General features: G+C 45.3%; 1 long non-coding RNA gene across 1 annotated transcript; it reads right to left on the bottom strand.

The window, feature by feature from the left end:
* Positions 1 to 320: 320 nt before the first annotated feature.
* On the bottom strand, positions 321 to 7,955 carry LOC119151655. The gene is made up of 3 exons (XR_005105493.1): positions 7,731 to 7,955; positions 7,013 to 7,122; positions 321 to 948 (listed from the first exon to the last, which is right to left on the bottom strand). It is a non-coding gene; the product is annotated as an uncharacterized LOC119151655 (long non-coding RNA).
* Positions 7,956 to 16,627: the final 8,672 nt, after the last annotated feature.

The following is a 16,627-nucleotide window of genomic DNA, read 5'->3' as shown; positions in this document are numbered from 1 at the left end:
AATAATCTTTTGGTAAAGATTTCATCACTGTTTGTGGGTTTGTAGTTCTGGTTATATTTACATATATTACTGAACAGTGCATATTTCAGAATGGTCAAAAGCTGAATAGTGTCTGCAAGCAAGGTTAATGATATGTTTTTGTTCCATATGAAAGTTTTGGGAATTAAATTTATTGCCAGAAAGGTGCTACTAGAAAGCAAAGCCATGTTAATCACAGTCTTGCAGTGCTGCAGATGAGGGTTAGAATCCACTGTACAAACATCATAAATGAAACTCCTTGAGCATACTTTAAAATGCACAGTCAGGGAATATGCCTGGTGTTCTCCTTTATGGCTCCATAGATTCTTAAAAACAGAAGAAAAGCACAGCTATGAAAGCAATGAGGAAGTATGCAGCCATATGTGAGGTACGCCGTTTAATGAAATAACAGAACAAGCCAGACAAAAAAGGAAATCATGACAACATTTTCCCAAAGCCAGCTGGGTGAGGGAAGAGGCAGCTGTGTGGAGCACTATTCAGGGTATGATAACGCACTTTCCCTGGACACCCTAGGACTTGCACCCCTTCCTTGGCATCCATGCAGAGTCATAAGCATTATAGGGCTCAGCAAGCTTATTGTCCCCTGCCATCACAGAGGCTTAAAAGGGATGTAGATGTAGCTCAGTCCTGCTAAATACATTTCTGGCTGGAGGGGGAGGCAGGGAAATGGGCAGATCCCCAGATCGAGTACTCACAGTGCTGAGATACAATATTAGTCACAGCTAAATATGCAGCTCCTTCATCCCCCTTCTTTTTTCTTCTTTTATAGGTAGCAAAATAGTTAACTTTGTCTGTATTACAGTATCAGCTCAGGGCATCTGATGTGGCAGGCACTGAGATGAGCCGGGCAGGTCAGAGTTATTGTTTCAGATTCTGCAAGCACAGCCAGACACCACTGCGTCACTTAGCCTGGAAAACACAAATCAAATGCATCTCAGCAACCACACCAGCCAGGGCTTCTCATTTACTCTTACTACTTTTTGTAGGTAAGTTTAGGTTTTGGGGAACAAAGCGGTGCCTGTGGCAGTACTCTCCTGTTCAAACCCTCAACAGAATGCCTGAAGTGCTGCACAAGCCCTAATCCTGTCAGTGTCACAGCAAACCAGGCATAGGATGCAGCCTCATTTTGTAGGTGGGGAAAGTCAGACACATCTTGAAGGCAGTGCCATTGCAGAGCCAGGTGTACAGCCAGCCTTAGGACCCAACCGCAGCCCAGCACTGCAGTAACTCAGCTAACCACACGTCTGAGCCAGACTTGGAAGAGACAAAATCAAAGTTACACAGCAAGCTGTTGTCAGTGCTGGTGTTTGTCCTGCTTATGCTGTTTGTCAAGAGAGCCCAGCTGTCCACAAAGAGGAAAGGCACCTTGAGTCTGGGGCCAGTTCTGCAGCGGCCCCATCCACAGCCTTGTATAGGCTGAAACAGTCACAGCTTCGCTGTGCCTAGCCACGTCCCGTCCTACCCCAACGCCCTCCTCGCACAAGGGGAGCAGGCAGAGTGCTGTTGGAGCCCATGCTTTGGGTGGTGTCCACCCCTCTGTGCCAAGAATGCTCACAGGGGACATGGAGCAGAGGAGTGGAAGGAGGTTCAGGGCCCACGGTCCCTGGAGAAGCAGCATGAGAGACGGCACATCCATTTGAGATGATGCTTAAATTTTTATGGGAATCAATTAATCCCAGATCTTAAGTTGCTCCCTACTGCACATAATAAACAGTTTTTTCTCACTATCTCAACAACAGGACGGGCTATGCCTTACCAAGATCACACAGTACTCACGGGAATTAAAATACTGGTGAGCTAGATCAGTGATTTTCAATCATTCTCTGATTTGGAGGTCACAGGAGTCCATACACCACAATTCAAGATCTACCAAGCTCTGGTATGGGATTTTTTACATACTCTGCGTCTGGTAACTTTTAAATACCAAAACCACAACATCGAGTTTGGTAGATACAGCACTGAAAAAAACCCCATGGTGAAGTACATCTGTAAAACTAACCCATGTATCTTTATGAGTGAAAGAAGGATAGAAAAGACTTTTTTCCGTTATAGAGATGACTTGAAGTATGAAGAGTTGCCTGAGAAAAAGCCACAGGAAACAGCAGTCTCAGAGAATCAAATGCAAGACCAAACATCAGAAAAGAATGATCCCAACAATTACCATTCTGTAAACCTGTCACTTTTCCTACTAGAAACAAATTCTAAGCACAAAAAGCCAATAAAACAGATGAAGGGTAACAGACTCACAAGCAGTTATATTTGCCCTGGAGTTTATAAGGAAGGGAACCTCTTACAGATTTACAAGGTCAGTGAGTAAAAGGGAAGTAGCAGAATCAACATACTCCACTTTAAACAAACATATGAAAGAGTGAATCACAAAAGTCTGAATATAACATTAATTCATGTCTCTTGCGACTTAACAGAACCCACATAGCTTGAGAACTGGCTTAAGAACTGTGAACCAGGAATAAAACCAGGAAATTACTGAGCAGGGAAAGGTACTTAGTGTGTTTAAAAAGGATCGTGGTAGTACTGCGTTAGAGTTGAGATCAAGGTTTTCATAGTGATCTAGAAGGAACTATCATTGATGAAATTATCAGATGACACAGAAAGGCATTTTGAATAATAATGAGAACAAGGAAATAATTTCAAGAAGTGCAGAGAAATGGTAAACCCCCCCGAACTCTTTGATCTATAAGCCACAAACCTAGTGAATCTGGTTTCCTATGGATTACTTTTTTATCCCACCATCAGACTGCATCTTACTTGATCTCATATTATAAATCGCCTTGCCCTTTCCCAATTCCATCCCATGTTTTTACACTTCTTACTTTCCACAGGATTCTCCATATTCCCACCACCTACATTCACCACTTGTTTTGGCTAGGGGAGACAGAGCAGATGCTGTGGCTGGTTTCAGAATCTGTTCTGCCTGGTATTGTATTCTTTACTTCAATCTGTTTATTTAAGAAAATGTTTTTATAGATAAGAGTCCATCTTTTTGTCCAGTATATTCTATATGTGCTCAGATGAGCTCTGATTTGTGGACAGGGTAAGACTAGGGTCTTACCAATATTTTCAAAAGGGGAACACTTACTTTCCTCCAGTTAGCCACTGATTTTTAAAAAAATTTGTGGAACATAATACTTTACTCCACATTTCTATGAATTTTAAACAGGCTAACAAGTTCAAGATGCAGTTAAGAGCAAGGTCAGCACGAAGTTCAGTGGTGTTTGGCAGTGTCATTCCATAAAGGAAAGCTCCTTGATAAATAGAACACTGCAACTATGATCTTGGCAGAGAATTATCAAAAATCAGAGCAAAGTGGGAGACTCAGAGAACAGATTTCTGAAGCGAGACTTAAAAGGACTAAACACCAGAGTGAGTGTCTCAGATGCAGCTGATGGCTATTAGGATCCTCTTTTACACCCCTTAAATCTAGACCTGGCTTGCACGCACTTTAGCTCCAGGCACAACACAGAGCAACCTCAGAACAACACAGCATCTGTGTGACACCTACAAGAACAGAGAATGTCAATACGCTCACCAGGGTGATCTTTTTCTCTAGACAAGAGTCTTAACTTCTCCCCTACCTGGCTAAGGAAGATTCTTCTGGCTTGAAGAACCTATCTCATATAAACTAACTAAAGGATAGTTAAACAGGTATATACTAGCTTCCCACAGGGGCAGGAGGAGAGGAACAGGGCTGGAGAGAAGGAGTTAAAGGATCTTTTATCATCCCCTCCCTGCATTAGCACATGGTTGCATCGTATACCCAACAGTACAGGTAGCTGCACAGCCCTGCGTTTGTGTCCTGGCTCCCTAAGTCTGCAGGCTGCCAGCACTAAGCAAAGGGAGTTATTTAGCATCGATATACAGAGGGAGTGGGGGATTTAAGCAAGAAAAATTAAAATCTGGGGAAGAAAACACAACTTGACGGTTGGCCCAAAGCCTCCTGCCACTACGACAACGTTAAGAGCCTCTGGGAATCTCCGAGGGAGCCTTGCCGTAGTGCCAAAGAGCTGCCAAGAGCGGCCACCAAGGTGGGACAAGGGTGGCCCAAGCTGTGCATGACAGGTAAGGCCCAGGGAAGGGGCTGATTTCATGGCGGCAAGGTAAGCTGGGCAAGGTGAGCTCTACGGAAGAAATGTTGATCACAGACTGCTTAGAAACCTCCTCCGGCCCTGACGCTTCAAAAAGCCAAGCCTCGCCGCGCCGGTAACCCAGCTTCGGCCTCCCGCGCTCCCGGCAGCACGCGCAGCCCCGGCGGGGCGCAGCCAGGCTCGGTGCGGGCCCTGCGGCAGCTCCCGCACCTTCCGTGGGCGCACACCACCACCTAGCGCCAGCGCCCCGCGGCCGGGCGGGGGACCTGGAGCGCTGCGGGGGGGGGACGGGGACGGGGGGAGCGGTCCCGCTGCAAGGGGGGGACGGGGGGAGCGGTCCCGCTGCGGGGGGACACGGAGCGGCCCCGCTGCCGGGGGGGGAACGGGAGGAGCGGTTCCGCTGCGGGGGACGGGGGTGCGGGGGGGGACACGGAGCGGTCCCGCTGCAGGAGGGGGAACGGAGGGAGTGGTTCCGCTGCTGGGGGGGGAACGGGGGACGGGGGGAGCGGTCCCGCTGCGGGGGTGGAGCGGGGGACGGGGGGAGCCGTCCCGCTGCGGGGGGGGAGCGGTCCCGCTGCGGGGGAGCGAGCGCCCTGCAGCACGGGGCGCTGCGGGCACGGGCGGGAGGCAGCCGCCGGCCCGGCGGGGCGCTAACAGCCTGCGTGCTTGGGAGAAGGAAAAAGCCCCTGTAATGCTGACAACCCTAAAGATGAACCAAGAGACACCGATAAAAAAGGCAGCAGCCCTTTTCTGTGCTCTGAAATTGTTTCCAAGCAGGCAGGACAGTCAGTCCCACGTTATCCGTTGCCTACAGTGGACTGCAGGGAACGCACTGACACGGTGCGAGTCCTTAGACTCAGGTGAGCAGTGTAAAAAAGGGATATAAGCCCTGTAAGTGTAACAAAGGGGGTTACTCTCCCCTTTCCCTGCCTCATTGTCAGCTTCTTAGACAGTAATATTAACCCAAACAACTGATCGGGGGAACCATCCCGCTGCGTGTCTGTTGGCCTTGTGAGCCAATACGGCTGACCACAAATTCATGGTAATTCTTCACGTCAATCATACTATTTAATAAAATGTTTTTACAGATGAGGTTCTGTCTTTTTGTCCAGGTACTCCAGAATCAGCAAAATCAACACCATACTCTCTGATTTATCTTTGCAGTTATTCAAAGGCTTACACATTTACTCTCCAGGCAAGGGGATGAGCCAGTAATATTTTCAACCCCCTTTTCCATTCACAGGATTTTAACTTTTTACAATAACAGCTTTTAGAAACACACAGCCATTTACCAGCTGGTGGACCTCAACAAACAGCAGGAAGATTTGTCCACAAGCATTCTCTGAATTGGAAGTGAACTCAGCCACATTTACTAGCCTTCTGCTTTCATTTCCACAGAAGCTTATGCCTTTGGGATTTTACTGTTTTTCTGCTGGCAGAAAGCATCATAAACACACCAAATTAGCTGTGGAGTTACTACCACCTTCATTTATTGAAGATCTGCAGAACAGATCTCCTTGGCATGAATACAGACCTAGGCACAAATGTGTAACTTTCTAGAACAGCTGTGGGTAGGTCCAGTTATCAACTGATGAAATTAGTCAGAGCATTAACTTTTAATGGACCTGGTGTTGCTGAATTCATGCCTCTCACTGTCTCATTACCAAAAGTGGCCAGCCAGAGCAACAGTAACAACTCCATACAGCTCATGGGACTGACAAACATGAATCATAAACTGGGAAGATCCAGACTAAACCACCTGTCTAATTCTGAGGAACAGCCACTGAGCTCCAGTGGAAGCCTACCCATCGAGTCCAGTAAGCTCTGAGTCCCTGTCTGAAGGGCAACATTTAGCCACTGAAGAGGTACCCTGAGTATTTTGTTTGTAGTATGATCAGGGGAACAAAAGACTATAGTTAATGTAAATGAGTAAAATATTACATGTTATCTTTCAAACATACTTGCAACAGGAATTGAATATTCAGCATTGACACCTATTCAAAGAACCGTAAATCACAGACCTGACTAAAAGATGTTTTAACCCGCCCAGATCTTTGAACTAATATACATGCAGTGTTTTCTTAATTTGCCTCCGGTTTTCATTTGTTTTCTTGGAGACATAAGGATATTTTCATACTTTTCTCAGCCACTTTGAGTGCCAAAACATACCTTAAAATGAAGACAGTAATTCTTAAGTACTTAATCCAGAAACTGTGTCTTTAATGAAAAATAAAAAATACCATATGAGCAGCTATATTAAAACAGTTATTTAATTTGGGAGCACAAATACTTGTGTTAGACTGAAATTATGATCAAACTTCTACATTTTCTGAAGTAATTTTAAAAAAAATTACTCTCTATCATAGAATCAATAGAATTAAAAGATGTCCGGTGTCCTAAGTACTGGAAGGAACTACAAAAAGCATTATTCAAACACTTTTCCAGGTTGCAGAAGCAGAGACAGTGATCTAATCAAGCACTCAATTTACAACATATCCTCTTTAAAAACTGCTGTTTGGACATCCTTCAGACCATTCCTGTACTGGTAATTTTGATGATTGTGAAACATGCATGCCACTTTGGCTTAACTAAAGCAACCAGAAGGTTTTACCAGGCCACATCACTCTCATCTAGGAAAAAAATTAAAGTGTAGACCTTGTTCTAGGCATACAAGCAGTGCCATAGAATTAATTGGAATTTAAGCACATACTTTATATTAAAAGCAAATGCTCAACTCTTTTGCTGGATCAAGAGCTGTAAGTGTTAGTGATGCCATGGTTTCTGTGACAACTAAGTGTGATATTACATGAAGGATTATGATTTAAAGGAACACTCTTACATCTGGCCTTTGCAACTGATGTGGTACGTACCTTGTGCACAAATCTGCTTGTCTTTGTGAAATCAGTGAGCCTACGACCAGGAGGGGAAGGCTCAGCAGACCAGGCTGAAAGTGAGCAAAGGACACTGCTCCACTCTATTCCTGCAGATCCCAAGAAGAAAAAATAAATACAGACTCAAGGCAAGCCAAAAGCCAGGTAGAGAGTGGCAGTGCAGGCGCTATGAGGCCACGCTCCCTCCCTTCAGAGCCCTCACAGCCCTGGAGCTGTGCCCTGCACCCACAACCTGTCTTATGGGCTTGGCTCCACACCCTGTTGAAGACCTGAGCGCCTGTGAAATCGCTAACAGAACTCCAGTATGTGCAGGTCTCGCACCTGCAGTCGCCTACCTCCATCCCAGCAGTGATCTCTGCTGGCTCACTGCTCCTCGCAGCCCTGGAAAATGCAGAAACTCCACTCCACCCTTGCTTTCTAAATAACTCATTCTCATTTGGCTCAGTTGCGAGCATGTTTGATCTCCTGGAGATGTACTCCAGCTAGCTCTGTGGTCCTCAGTGACCTCTGCAAACATAACCAGAAAGGTATTTTCCTCCCTTGGGAACAGGTACTAAAAGCAAATACATACAACTTAGCACTAAAAGCTACCCCAGACTAGCTAGTTTGGAGCAGGGTAGGAAATAACTGAGAAATAACTCTCTTACTGTCCTTGGTGGAGTAACAGCAGCCTGCTTTTTAACTACTAAACCCGCACCTGCAGACCTCGGGCAGCCGGCTGGCTACAGCGCCTTCTCAGCTGCTCATGTGCTGTTGCCTACGTTCATCTCAGCTCGTTGCAGCCATTTTGGGTAGGAATATTGTCTCCTCTGTCTCACTGTCTCATTTTCAGAGAGCAGCCTGGCTCTCGGGCTGCTGTGCGTTCAGGACACTCTGATTCACCTGCTGCTTTTACAGGCAAATGAGAGCCAGCGGTGCAGATTTGTTCAATGGCCCTTTTATGTACACGGCTGGCTTTGTAGGAGCAGCTCCCTTTAGATTAGGGTAAACGCTTTACCAGGGAGATTAGTGCCACTGCACTTGTGAAGTCATGATATTCCTTACAAGTAAAATCAGTGACTATAAATAGCCAGCACATCTTCCATCCTATGAGATTATGAATTTCTTCCTTGCAAAACAGATGAGCTCACTGAAAGATAATTTTGTGATAGTCAGATAGCTTCAACATAAGATTGAGCCCATCATCATTAGTCCAATTGAAGCTCCTTTTTATCCCAGTAAAATAACTGATGCGCTGATAAACTGCCTCGGTTCATTGTTACTGCGATATCCACAGCTCTGAACACATCCGTGTAATCAATATGGCCCACTAAAAGGTTTCTAAATGAGTTAACTCCTCTGGGAACCAGCCAGGTTTCTGAGGGGCTATTAGCTTATAAAATCTCAGGCTTTTTGTTCTGTGTTTCTTTTATTTACAGAGGCATTAAGTCCGATCAGGAGCTGATCACACACACTTGAGCAGAGCATAATATGGATGTCACATGCTATTATCATAATAGAAGTTGAGTGAGGGAACCTGGCCTTGAGGCTACCCTTCCCATATTAAAAAATACTTAACCTAACCTGCATCATTCTGACAGAACTAGGTTAGGGAGTGACTGTGTGCAGTTACACTGGCAGAGCATGAGGCACCATGAGGGATGGGAGAAGGGTAGCCAAAGACAGTAAGCTCTTACTCCAGCAGCAGCCAGAACAACATCTCCCAGAACAGCCTCAGTAACATGATCAAAAGGGCCTGTTTGCCACTGTGCTTAGCTGCAGGCCATCATTTAACACAAACTGAATCTCTAGTGTCCCTGGTCTTTTTCAGTGGCATTGCCCCCACGCACTCTGCTGCAGGTCCAAACAACTGCGCGGCTCCCAGGGCAGCTGAGAACTGAATTTCTGTTTAAACGGTGCCGCTGTAGCTACAGTCATCAGGTTCCTGCACTGCTTTCTAGGGTAGATTAGAAACATTCCCAGGAGCCACACAAAACCTCTTGGAATGCCTGACTTTACTGCACATCCAGGAGAAACAAATCTCTCTGGCCAGCCTCTTCCCTGCCCCCCCTCTTCAGGGGGAAGATTGTGTGGAAGACAAACCTGCACACATTTCTCAGGGATTTTGGAGCTTTTGTTGGCAGCTCCGGTTAAAATCCCCAACTAAAACTGCAAAGCCTTTTAAGAGCTTTGTTAACCTTCAAGGAGGCAAATGCCTGAACTTCAAACCTTCTCACCCACCAATCTCCTTTTTGAATCCAACACTTCGGTTTCATGCATTGGCTGCATTCGGTAGATACAGGATGTCTAGCAGCTGCAGAGACCCATGCAAAAGCCATCACTCCCACCTGATGCTTGCAGCATTACATGAGAACTTCACCGCGCAAAATGCAGCTGACATCTCCTCTGAAAGTTAACTCCACCAGCCACATACCAAGCAATAATGCTGGGTGCTGTATACGCATTAGGAGGAGCTACAGAGAAATAACCTTTTCACACTTAAAAGTGGTCATCACATGCTCGTAGTCTATTAGGGGGCCAGGAAGTGAATTCTTCTTGACCTCAACAGAGCTTTTCGCCTGTTCATTGCTATCTGCTGCTGATGTCGCTGCTAGAAATGCAAAAAGGCAACTCTGCGCTTCCCATGCTGAAACACAAACCTCTCCTGAGTTCATTTGTGCCTCAAAGACCAGACAGAGATGGTAGTAGGATGCATAGCTTTAAATAACTTGTCAAAATCCTTTTGGGAGATGAAATAGTGTACATTTTTTGAGAGGTTCCCATCTGTTTGAATTTCTAATTTGTTTTTTGCAGCTAAGACAGCTCAGGTGGGAGTTAGCTGAGAATACACATCCTGAAGCTGGGTTTCTGAAGCCTTCTTCACACCAGGATACCAGGATGGTACCTGCATAACAAAATTCATAAGCTGCAGAGCTAGAGCTCAGGCCCAACGCCTCTTCTACCTTCTTCAGATAAGGAGGGTCACCAAGACCCCAGAGACAGTGCTCTGAAAGGCCCCTGCAGCAGCTCCTCAGGGCCTGGTACAGCTGCAGGGGCACAGCTGGTGCCAGGGATGCAGTACTGAGCCTTCTGAGCTGGCTCTGGCTGGTTGATGCCTCTGGCCACCTTGGCATTGCCATTCCTGTTGGTCCTGCTGCAGCTCAAAAAGACCCTTTAGCTACCACAGGCCCAGCTCTCAGCTGGCCCAGGTGGTCCACACCACGTTTGTGGTTGGTTTTTAAATCCCTTTGGAGGTTGTTTACAAAGGCTTTGCATCCCATGAGAAGCACGAGGGCCACTTTGAAAGGGTGGTGTCCCCAGAGGCAGTGAATTCTACATTGTAGAACTCTGCCTTACAGTCCCCATCCAGGGAAGCGAGCCAACGATAGCTACATCTTCCAAATAAAGACTTTGTGGAGGCTGCATCACCCTCTAATGTTTTGAGGTTTCCAGTGGACCACATCAGTCATGGTAAAGTGAGAAGCAGTATTTAAACTCAGCCTTTCATCAGGAAGTAGGACCCCATTTGTGATGGGGACAGCATCTTCTTGTTTCAAAAATCACACATCTGTCAGAATCCTTTTGGCTCTTATGACAACATATATTGACCAAAAATAATTGCTTGTTTTCTGTTGTTTCAGTTAGTTGCTCTGCATGCTTGGCAGCATTTTTTGCAGAGTTTCACTGTTTCCCCAAGACTGTTAGTGTTTCCCCTGTTGTTTCTGTGTTTTTTTCACACGCCACAAAGAAGAGGAGAGCATTTAAAAAAAAGAAAAAAAAAAAGAAAAAGAAAGGACAGTGTGAGTATAATTTGCTTAAAGCAGCTGGAGGCAGGGGCATGTGTTACCAAGAACTCTAACTTTTTTTGAAAAGTGATTACATTTCAAACTTACTATCCCTATTTAGCTGCAAAAGATATATAGTCTCTTTCTGTAACAAAGGCTAAGAGCACAAGTTCCCAGACTACCACTGTCTGTGGCAATTTCAAAATCATCTGAGCAAACACAATTTCATCTCTATTCATTAAATGATGCATGAATACATTAATTAAATGAGCATCAGAAGTCAGTGATTAATGTAACTTCTGCCTAGTATTTATTTACTCACATTTTTAGAAACACAGAGTTGGGTAACACGATACTCTTTTCACAATGAAAAAAAAAAAGCATGTAGTTATCAAGTCAAAAAGCTCAGAACTTTTTTTTTTTTTTCCCTGCCAGTAATTAGCTCCACTAATTACAGCTCTTTAGTTCTATTCTAATTTAATCAGTTGTGGTCTTCAGTCCGTGAAGGTAAGCTCTGCACCCCTCCAGAGGGGGACACCTACTTTCAGCTTCTCTCTCCCAGCAGCACAAGATGCTCCTCTGGCCACCAGGATAACGCACCAGGCTGCGCCCGAGAGCGGGGCCCCGGAGCCACAGCGCTTCGGTGTGAGCAGTTACGGAGAAATGACCTCGTTAAACTCCCCGGTGCTAATGTTTGTCGCCGTTCGTGGAGCCGCCTGCCTCAGGAAAGAGACCATCCAGCACATAGAGCTCCTGTCTAGGTGGGGAGGGAGCTGAGAGCATTGTCTGTGACTTTCCTATCTGACAGCAGGCTTGACGTTTCATGCAAACAACCTTCCTCAACACACTCGTACAAAGTGCCGCCCGCACCGCGCGTTTGCTGTTGGTCGCAGGCCGGGGGGCAGCGGCAGGAACCGGGAGGAGAGCGAGCCCCAACGCCGTCACCGAGCGGGGACACCGCCGCACCTCGGCCGGCGGGGGAGGAGGGTCCCTCAGCCCAGGTACGGCCAGGCCCGGAGAGGTGACCAGAAGGTGGCGGGAGAGGAACGCTTTTCAGAGGTGACCAGCCGTGGCCTGCTGAGCCAGCGGCGGCGGAGCCCGGTGTCCCAGCGCTCCGCTCCGCGGGGCCGGGGCCGGGGCTGGGCCGGGACAGGGCAGGGGCCGGGGTCCCGCAGGGGCCGGGTGCGGGTCCGGGACCGGCCAGGAGCCGGAGAAGGGGCAGGAGAGCGGGGCAGGCGTGGGCGGGCAGCGCAGGGGGCTGGGTGATTATAGGAACATTTTTTTGTTCTCCAAAATCCAGTTTGCTCTGGAAATTTGACATGTTCCAAAAATCTGTGACACACGAGTACGAAAGGGAAGTAGCGTCTGAAAATACCTCTTAATGTTCTTCAGACGTCAAGGTTGGCTCTCAGAAGGCCATGCGACCACCAGGCTCCCCGGCCGGTGTCTCCACACAAGGTGTCAGTGACAGTCAGGTAAACCTGGGGCATTCATTCCTATTAAACCACCGCAGCTACCGCGGGTTGGTATTCAGCCAGAGGAAACCAAAAATCTGGACCTTCAAAGATAATTCCTCATGAGTTGCCATGGTTCTCCTACCAAGCTGATGTGTTGGTTCAGGTAACATATCTTGAATTAAACTGAACTATAAAGTTCAAGCAAAGACTGCTATTTCTAGAAAATTGCTGCTAATAATTTAAATAGCACCAGTTTTGATGTTCAACATCTTGGGAAAACTGTTGCGACGGAGGGAAGACACAGTCGCTCAATATGAGTGATCAGCAGACTTCGTTTATTGTCTCTTACAGTCACCTTTTATGCCTTCTTATAATTAGCTCATACATATTACAAAAGTTAAGCTCATTATTGGTTAGTTGCCTAAATACCAAGCCCACCCCTAGTTTCTCTTCTGTAGTTTTCTGTTCCCACCTGCAACATTCTTTTCCCACCAAAATCTTCCTGTTATTGTGTAACAAGGACAGCCAAAGACAGTGTATTTTGCTTTACTTCAGATAAGCTGAGAGCGATGTGCATTTTTGTCCAGCCAGCTGGACTATGTCTATGTGACCCTTTTCAGCTAGCCAGTTATCCACAATTCCCCCCGTTTTTATTTTGGGCGACATAGGCTTGGTTGACCATTTTCAATAACAGCATTTTAACACAGGAAAATACACAGCCAACTTATAAAATCTCAGTTCAGAAGTATAATTCCAGAAATACTTGAAAAATAAAGTTAGCTTGAAGCTTTAATTTAGATGCTCTTTCTGTTCCAGTGATATAAAAAGTTTAAAAAATTCAAAGGTAATTTTAAAGTTCTGAACATGGACTAATGCAAGCTCAAAACCCCAAAAGAAACCAAACTGATGTTTGACTAGGAATATTTGCAAATATTTTAGTGGAAAATCCCTGACCATTAACAATTTTCTGTCCAAATAACAACTGCCCTTATGCAACCAACCAGTCCATACATTTTCTGAAGAATACCTCATTGATATCAAGAATTAACCAAGGGGAAAAATTAGTTCTAAGCTATATACATTCATAAGTGTTTTTTTTCAATAGTTACATACAGATTTACACACTAAGCCATAATGGCTTGTAGGTCATACACACAAGAATAGTACATTGCTTATCTGTCTGAATGTCTATGCTAAATTTGACAACTGTGCCACAAGCCAGCCTACATGGGTGCTGTATGTTATGCACGTCCTTAACAAACAGAAGTATAATAGACAAATCCCAAGACCTAGTCCCCAACCTAATTATATTATTTTATAGCCAATTAAGGAAAATAACACAAATGTGCATATCTGCATGTGCACACACCTTTTAGTTCAGAACCAATCTGTGATAAAAGGCCTTAGCCTTATGGCATCATCGAATCTTAACGAGTACAGTAATTAAAAATGCAGTCTTACTGTAAGGGCGATTTATGCTGACATTCCCTCAAATGCTACACGTGAGTATTTCTCACTCAACTGCCTCAAGTTAAAATAGTAGTATTTGTTAATATGTATTAAAAAAAATCATTAATTCTCTACAATAGCAGTTGACTTCCATAACACTATGTAGCAAAAGAGGCCTAAGATGGGTTTTCTGAATACTAACAATTTATTTTAGACTGTCTAAACTCAGTCTTGAAAGATTTCACTCTGCCAGACATAGAAACACTGTTGCACTCCAGTTGTGATATCCCTTTTCCCAAGTTGTCACATGCACATCTCGCTCAAGCAACATTATTGTCAAGTTTCTCTCTGCTACATAAAAGCATGTTGCACTTGTGATATAAAAGACAGCACCCTTCCTTAGATTATTACCTTATTACCTCATAACTCTTAGTATACCTTTGTATCTCGTGATTTCATCCCTTCAAAAATTCACCAGAAGCAGAATAAACCACAGCCTCAGACTAAAACTACACCTTAACTGCTGATTCAAATAAAGGCATTCTCTTCAGATATGCCTAATGCTTACAAATAGTGTTGGCTGGTTTTGATCAAGAAACTATTATTACATACATGATCAAAAATAATAATCCCGTTTTGCAAAAGCCTTTAAGCCAGCCTGCCTAGTCCCAACCAATTTCCACATTCAGAATACAGCATAAATACAGAATACAGAATAATATTCTCCATCAAGGCCCAAAGGCTTCTTTTTAAAAACCAGAAATGTTTGCTTCGTTTCCCGGCAGAACCCATTTCGTTGCTAGGTGACATCTGACGCTTTTTTTTTTTTTTTTTTTTTTTTTTTTTTTTTTTGTGGGGATTGTAATCAAGTCCGTATTTTTCCTTGAGAAGCTTAAGCTGTTCCTCTTGTTTCAGGAGTGTTTCCAACTCTGATTTGTCGACTAGGTCCATATTTCCCAAAGATATCATACATTTCCTCCGCTGTGATTTCATACGGCAGGTTCCGAATATAAAGGATCCGATTGACCTCTGGGGGCAGCCAGATGTTAGCTCGCTTGGCCGCTTGCATTGCCATGGCGCCGATCGGAGCGGGGGGGGTGGAGGGGGGGGGTGCAGCCTCGGAGAGAAACCGCGGCCGGGAAGGGGCCTGCCGGGCCGCGCCGCCGCTCGCCGCTGCCGCGGGGGTCCCGGATGCTATCCCATACGCTAATAACCCGAGTAATTCCTTTTTACAATCTATGTCCCGAACGCTCCGCTTTTTCTAAAAAGCCTTTGAGCAAATTATACGCCGCGTGTCTGTTCATACCTCTATTTGTGCACAATTGCAGGCCTTTGCAGACTTCGGCGGCGCGTAGCAGGCGGGCCAGCCTCTATAGGTGCTCCCGGGCGCGGGGAAGATATCCCTTCGCCTCCTGCGCTGCTTACAGGACCGCACTCACTTCTCCGCCGACCGTGGCTCCCGGACTCCGCTATCGGGTCGCCGGGTCCGGACTCCGCTATCGGGTCGCCGGTCCTATGTCCCTCTGGTCCCTGTTCGGGCGCCATTTGTCGCGACGGAGGAAGACACAGTCGCTCAATATGAGTGATCAGCAGACTTCGTTTATTGTCTCTTACAGTCACCTTTTATGCCTTCTTATAATTAGCTCATACATATTACAAAAGTTAAGCTCATTATTGGTTAGTTGCCTAAATACCAAGCCCACCCCTAGTTTCTCTTCTGTAGTTTTCTGTTCCCACCTGCAACATTCTTTTCCCACCAAAATCTTCCTGTTATTGTGTAACAAGGACAGCCAAAGACAGTGTATTTTGCTTTACTTCAGATAAGCTGAGAGCGATGTGCATTTTTTGTCCAGCCAGCTGGACTATGTCTATGTGACCCTTTTCAGCTAGCCAGTTATCCACAGGAAAACCACATGGTATTTCCAGTACAGGATTAATGGTCCCTGATAATTTCTACTTGAAAATCTACAACATGCTTTATATTCTGAAAAAGCATCTAGAAATCTTTCTTTTCCTGAGGTTCATACAGCCTTCATCTGTTTGCCAATATTTGCTTTGGCTTACACTTAGGTGGACCAGGGAGTTAATTTTGTATGATAGCCACATAGAAAATATGAAGTATTTCCACGCAGAACTTGAAAGAAGTTTTACCATCCGAGGCAGCACAGGACAGTGTGGTGTACAGCTTCCAGTGTAGATCCATCAGCAGTGGTTACAATTCAATGTTGTAAAAGGAAAAATAAATTCACATGATGTCCAAAGCTAATTATTCAATTTGATTAAACTGCCACATCTTCACAGGGGAAAAACTCACAGTTTGGAGAAGCACCAACACTCAATAATTATCCATTACTTCTCCTCCTTTTAATATTGCATTTATTTCACTTTTTCCAGCCCATTTTCAACTAGGAAACTCTTCACATCTGTCCTGATCGACCCTATGTCCTTATCTTATATATGCTAATACATTAAATGCTCAAAATAAGAAGGGCTTGATATGAATACTTTACATTATCTGTTAAACCGGGATCTTCAATATCACCTACTTCAGTTACTCAACCTCCAGTGGCACTTCTGCTTCTTCTGGGTCCTTTATCCATGCATAGAGATCCAAATGGCCTCAGTGTTAGTCAAGCCCAGACCTTGTATTCACTATTGCTTGGTTGTGCACATCAACACTGGGGGCCACACAGGTGAAAGAGTGTCCAGCTCCACAGAGGAATAACTCCAACAACTGCTGGAAGCTCCCTCCTCTGCACTGGCTGCATTGGATCATTTCCAACCCATCTGACGCTTTGGGATGATGCTACCTGATTGCATGTCCTGGAAAATCCTGCTCTGACTAACTTTGTGAGGGTAGCTTTGTGTGTCTTGGAAGCTCTTATCTTCAGAAGGAGATTATGTGACAAGTAAGGCAACGTTAC

This window comes from Falco rusticolus, chromosome 7 (genome assembly GCF_015220075.1).
Source record: "Falco rusticolus isolate bFalRus1 chromosome 7, bFalRus1.pri, whole genome shotgun sequence".
NCBI classification, from domain to species: domain Eukaryota; kingdom Metazoa; phylum Chordata; class Aves; order Falconiformes; family Falconidae; genus Falco; species Falco rusticolus.
The sequence above is the reverse complement of the archived record's forward strand: the minus strand, read 5'-3'. Positions and strand labels throughout refer to the sequence as shown.